The 6,366-nt window shown below is 40.1% G+C and overlaps 1 non-coding gene across 1 annotated transcript; it reads left to right on the forward strand.

The window, feature by feature from the left end:
* Window positions 1-3,493: 3,493 nt before the first annotated feature.
* LOC130955106 (small nucleolar RNA R71) lies at window positions 3,494-3,601 on the forward strand. The gene has a single exon (XR_009076598.1). It is a non-coding gene; the product is annotated as a small nucleolar RNA R71 (small nucleolar RNA).
* The last annotated feature ends 2,765 nt before the right edge of the window (window positions 3,602-6,366 follow it).

Raw genomic sequence — 6,366 nt, forward strand, 5'->3', positions numbered from 1 at the left:
CAAGAGCCAACAACTTTAACATTCATGAACAACAAATTCAAAAGATATATGCACTGTTCAAGCATACATTCAGAAAACAAAAAGTATTGTCACCACATCAAAATAATTAAGCTAGTTTTAAGGATGAATTCGAAATCATGTACTTCTTGTTCTTTTGTAATTAAAACATTTTTCATTTAAGAAAGGTGGTGGATTCATAGGACATTCATAACTTTAAGGCATAGACACTAAGACACTAATGATCATAAGATACAAACATAGATAAACATAAGCATAATTTTCGAAAAACAGGAAAATAAAGAACAAGGAGATTAAAGAACGGGTCTACCTTAGTGATGGCGGCTTGTTCTTCCTCTTGAAGATCTTATGGAGTGCTTGAGCTCCTCAATGTCTCTTCCTTGCCTTTGTTTCTCCTCTCTCATGATTCTTTGATCTTCTCTAATTTCATGGAGGAGAATGGAATGTTCTTGGTGCTCCACCCTTGGTTGTCCCATGTTGGAACTCAATTCTCCTAGGGAGGTGTTGATTTGCTCCCAATAGTTTTGTGGAGGAAAGTGCATCCCTTGAGGTATCTCAGGGATTTCATGAGGAGGAATCTCCTCATGCTTGCTCCATCCTTTTCTTAGTGATGGGCTTGAGGTCATATCTTCTCAGTTGAACCGGCTTCCCTCTTGAATCTCTCTTCCTTTGGGCGCCCTCTTCACAAATGTCTGTGAGGACTTGGTCCAACCTTTGATTAAAGTTGACCTTTTTTGAGTTTGAAAAGGGACCTTGGGGATCACCTTCTTCAAGGCCACAACTTCATAAAAGTGGTCTTGATGCACCCTTGAGATGAATCTCTCCATCTCCCATGACTCGGAGGTGGAAGCTTTTGCCTTCCCTTTCCTCTTTCTAGAGGTTTCTCCGGCCTTAGATTCTATAAATGGTTATGGAAAAACAAAAAGCAATACTTTTACCACACCAAACTTAAAAGTTTGCTCGTCCTCGAGCAAAAGAAGAAAGAAGAGAGTAGAAGAAAAAGAAAATGGAGGAGATGGAGGTGGCTTTGTGGTTCGGCCAAAAGGGGGAGAAGTAGTGTTTAGGTTGTGTGAAAATGAAGGAGTGAAGATGGGTTTATATAGGGGTGGAGAGAGGGGTGGGGTTCGGTCATGTAAAGGTGGGTTTGGGAGGGAAAGTGGTTTGAATTTTTGAATGGTAAGGTAGGTGAGGTTTTATAAAGGATGGATGTGAGTGGTGAAGAGAATAGTGGGATTTGATAGGTGAGGGATTTTTGGGGAAGAGGTGTTGAGGTGATTGGTGAATGGGTGAAGAAGAAGAGAGAGGGTGGTGGGGTAGGTGGGGATCCTGTGGGGTCCACAGATCCTGAGGTGTCAAGGAAAATTCAACCCTGCACCAAGTGGCGTGCAAAAATGCACCCTTTGCTAATTCTGGCGTTAAACGCCGGGCTGGTGCCCATTTCTGGTGTTTAACGCCAGCTTCTTGCCCTTTCCTGGCATTTAACGCCAGTCTGGTGCCCCTTTCTGGCGTTAAACGCCCAGAATGGTGCCAGACTGGGCGTTAAACGCCCATTTGCTAGCTTCACTGGCGTTTAAACGCCAGCAAGTTCTCCTCTAGGGTGTGCTATTTTTCTTTCTGTTTTTCATTCTATTTTTTCTTTTTCAATTGATTTTGTGACTTCTCATGATCATCAACCTACAGAAAACATAAAATGACAAAGGAAAATAGATAGATATAATAGAATTGGGTTGCCTCCCAACAAGCGCTTCTTTAATGTCAGTAGCTTGACAGAGGGCTCTCATGGAGCCTCACAGTTGCTCAGAGCAATTTTGGAACCTCCCAACACCAAACTTAGAGTTTGAATGTAGGGGTTCAACACTAAACTTAGAATTTGGTTGTGGCCTCCCAACACCAAACTTAGAGTTTGACTGTGGGGACTCTGTTTGGCTCTGCTTTGAGAGAAGCTCTTCATGCTTCCTCTCTATGGTGACAGAGGGATATCCTTGAGCCTTAAACACAAAGGATTCTTCATTCACTTGAATGATCAATTCTCCTCTGTCCACATCAATCACAGCCTTTGCTGTGGCTAGGAAGGGTCTGCCAAGGATGATGGATTCATCCATGCACTTCCCAGTCTCTAGGACTATGAAATCAGCAGGGATGTAATGGTCTTCCATCTTCACCAGAACATCCTCTACAAGTCCATGAGCTTGTTTTCTTGAATTGTCTGCCATCTCTAGTGAGATTCTTGCAGCTTGTACCTCAAAGATCCCTAGCTTCTCCATTACAGAGAGAGGCATGAGGTTTACACTTGACCCTAAGTCACACAGAGCCTTCTTGAAGGTCATGGTGCCTATGGTACAAGGTAATGAAAACTTCCCAGGATCTTGTTTCTTTTGAGGTAATTTCTGCCTGGACAAGTCATCCAGTTCTTTGGTGAGCAAAGGAGGTTCGTTCTCCCAAGTCTCATTACCAAATAACTTGTCATTTAGCTTCATGATTGCTCCAAGGTATTTAGCAACTTGCTCTTCAGTGACATACTCATCCTCTTCAGAGGAAGAATACTCATCAGAGCTCATAATTGGCAGAAGTAAATCCAATGGAATCTCTATGGTCTCAGTGTGAGCCTCAGATTCCCATGGTTCCTCATTAGGGAACTCATTGGAGGTCAGTGGACGCCCATTGAGGTCTTCCTCAGTGGCGTTCACTGCCTCTTCATCCTCTCCAAGTTCGGTCATGTGGATGGCCTTGCACTCTCCTTTTGGATTTTCTTCTGTATTGCTTGGAAGAGTACTAGGAGGGAGTTCAGTAATTATCTTGCTCAACTGTTCCACTTGTGCCCCCAAATTTCTAATGGAGGACTTTGTTTCAGTCATGAAACTTTGAGTGGTTTTGATTAGATCAGAGACCATGGTTGCTAAGTCATAGTGGTTCTGCTTAGAATCTCTGTCTGTTGCTGAGAAGATGATGGAAAAGGCTTGCTATTGCTAAACCTGTTTCTTCCACCATTATTGTTGTTGAAACCTTGTTGAGGTCTCTGTTGATCCTTCCATGAGAGATTTGGATGATTTCTCCATGAAGAATTATAGGTGTTTCCATAGGGTTCTCCCATGTAATTCACCTCTTCCATTGAAGGGTTCTCAGGATTATAAGCTTCTTCTTCAGATGAAGCATCCTTAGTACTGCCTGGTGCATTTTGCATTCCAGACAGACTTTGAGAAATCAAATTGACTTGCTGAGTCAATATCTTGTTCTGAGCCAATATGGCATTCAGAGTATCAATCTCAAGAACTCTTTTCTTCTGATTTGTCCCATTGTTCACAGGATTCCTTTCAGAAGTATACATGAATTGGTTATTTGCAACCATTTCAATTAGTTCTTGAGCTTTTGTAGGCGTCTTCTTCAGATGAAGAGATCCTCCAGCAGAGCTATCCAATGACATCTTGGACAGTTCAGAAAGACCATCATAGAAAATACCTATGATGCTCCATTCAGAAAGCATGTCAGAGGGACATTTTTTGATCAATTGCTTGTATCTTTCCCAAGCTTCATAGAGGGATTCACCTTCCTTCTGTCTGAAGGTTTGGACTTCCACTCTAAGCTTACTCAGTTTTTGAGGTGGAAAGAACTTTGCCAAGAAGGCATTGACTAGCTTTTCCCAAGAGTTCAGGCTTTCTTTAGGTTGTGAGTCAAACCATATCCTAGCTCTGTCTCTTACAGCAAAAGGGAATAGCATAAGTCTCTAGACCTCAGGGTCAACCCCATTAGTCTTGACAGTGTCACAGATTTGCAAGAATTCAGCTAAAAACTGATGAGGATCTTCCAATGGAAGTCCATGGAACTTGCAATTCTGTTGTATTAGAGAAACTAATTGAGGCTTAAGCTCAAAGTTGTTTGCTCCAATGGCAGGGATAGAGATGCTTCTCCCATAGAAGTCGGGAGTAGGTGCAGTAAAGTCACCCAGCACCTTCCTTGCATTGTTGGTATTGTTGTTTTTCTCGGCTGCCATGGGTTCTTCTTCTTTGAAGATTTCTGTTAGGTCCTCTACAGAGAGTTGTGTCTTAGCTTCTCTTAGCTTTCGCTTCAAGGTCCTTTCAGGTTCAGGGTCAGCCTCAACAAGAATGCTTTTGTCTTTGCTCCTGCTCATATGAAAGAGAAGAGAACAAGAAAATATGGAATCCTCTATGTCACAGTATAGAGATTCCTTGAGGTGTCAGAGGAAAAGAAAAATAGAAGGAAGAAGTAGAAGAATTCGAACTTATCAAGATAGATGGAGTTCGAATTGTGCATTAAGGAATAGTGTTAGTCCATAAATAGAAGGATGTGAGAAGAAGGGAAGAAATTTTCGAAAATTAAGTATAAGATTTTAAAAAACATTTTGAAAAATAATAATTGATTTTCGAAAACTAAGAGTGGAAAAGAAATCAAGTGATTTTTGAAAAAGATTTTGAAATTAGAAATCAAAAAGATATGATTGAAAACTATTTTAAAAAAGATATGATTAAGAAGATATGATTGAAAAGTTATGGTTTTAAAAATATGTGATTGAAAAGATATGATTTGAAAAACAATTTAAAAAGATTTGATTTTAAAAAAATTAATGACTTGCCTAACAAGAAAAGATATGATTCAAACATTAAACCTTTCTCAACAGAAAAGGCAACATACTTGAAATATTGGATCAAATCATTAATTGTTAGTAAGTATTTTTGAAAAAGGAAAGAAATTGATTTGAAAAGATTTGATTGAAAAGATATGATTTGAAAAAGATTTGATTTTGAAAAACTTTGAAAATTTGAAAAAAAAAATTTGAATTAAAAACAGAATCTTCACTCTTGTGCCATCCTGGCGTTAAACACCCAGAATGGTGCACATTCTGGCGTTTAACGCCCAAAGCACTATCCTTTTGGGCGTTAAACGCCCAGCCAGGCACCCTGGCTGGCGTTTAAACGCCAGTCTGCCTTCTTCACTGGGCGTTTTGAACGCCCAGCTTTTTTTGTATAATTCCTCTGCTGCATGTACTGAATCTTCAGTTCCCTGTATTATTGACTTGAAAATAGAACCAAGATCAAATAAACAATGCATGCAAGACACCAAACTTAAAATGAGACACTAGACTCAACAAGAAACATAAAATATTTTTGGGTTTTTTATGATTTTGTAATTTTTTGGATTTTTCGAAAATTAAGTGGAAGAAGAAAATAAAGGTATCAAAATTCTTAATGAGGATTCCAGGAATCATGCAATGTTAATCTAAAGCTTTAGTCTAAAGGAATTAGACATGGTTAGCCAAGCTTCAGCAGGACATTGCATTCAAGAGCTAAATTGATAAGAATCAATCAGCTTTGATGATGATAAGAACATCACCTTGAAACACTAGAATTCATTCTTAAGAACTCTGAAGATAAATACCTAATCTAAGCAACAAGATGCACCGTCAGTTGTCCATACTCGAAACAATCCCCGGCAACGGCGCCAAAAACTTGGTGCACGAAATTGTGATCACTACTTTTCACAATTCAAATAATCCCTAGTAATAGCCCCAAAGACTTGGTGCTCAATACCATGGCATAAACACAACTTCGCACAACTAACCAGCAAGTGTACTGGGTCGTCCAAGTAATAAACCTTACGCGAGTAAGGGTCGATCCCACGGAGATTGTTGGTATGAAGCAAGCTATGGTCACCTTGTAAATCTTAGTCAGGCAGACTCGAATGGTTATGGATGATGTATGAATAAAACATAAAGATAAGGATAGAGATACTTATGCAATTCATTGGTGAGAACTTCAGATAAGCGTATGGAGATGCTTTGTCCCTTCCGTCTCTCTGCTTTCCTACTGTCTTCATCCAATCCTTCTTACTCCTTTCCATGGCAAGCTGTATGTTGGGCATCACCGTTGTCATTGGCTACAGTCCCGTCCTCTCAGTGGAAATGTTCAACGCACCCTGTCACGGCACGGCTATCCAGCTGTCGGTTCTCGATCATGTCGGAATAGAATCCAGTGATTCTTTTGCGTCTGTCACTAACGCCCCACAATCGCGACTTTGAAGCTCGTCACAGTCATTCAATCATTGAATCCTACTCAGAATACCACAGACAAGGTTTAGACCTTCCGGATTCTCTTGAATGCCACTATCAATTCTAGCTTATACCACGAAGATTCCGATTAAAGAACCCAAGAGATAAACATTAGAGCCTTGTTTGCTTGTAGAACGGAGGTGGTTGTCAGTCACGCGTTCATAAGTGAGAATGATGATGAGCGTCACATAATCATCACATTCATCAAGTTCTTGAGTGCGAATGAATATCTTGGAACAAGAACAAGCTGAATTGAATAGAAGAACAATAGTAATTGCATTAATACT

Source organism: Arachis stenosperma, chromosome 1, assembly GCF_014773155.1.
Source record: "Arachis stenosperma cultivar V10309 chromosome 1, arast.V10309.gnm1.PFL2, whole genome shotgun sequence".
Taxonomy (NCBI): Eukaryota; Viridiplantae; Streptophyta; class Magnoliopsida; order Fabales; family Fabaceae; genus Arachis; species Arachis stenosperma.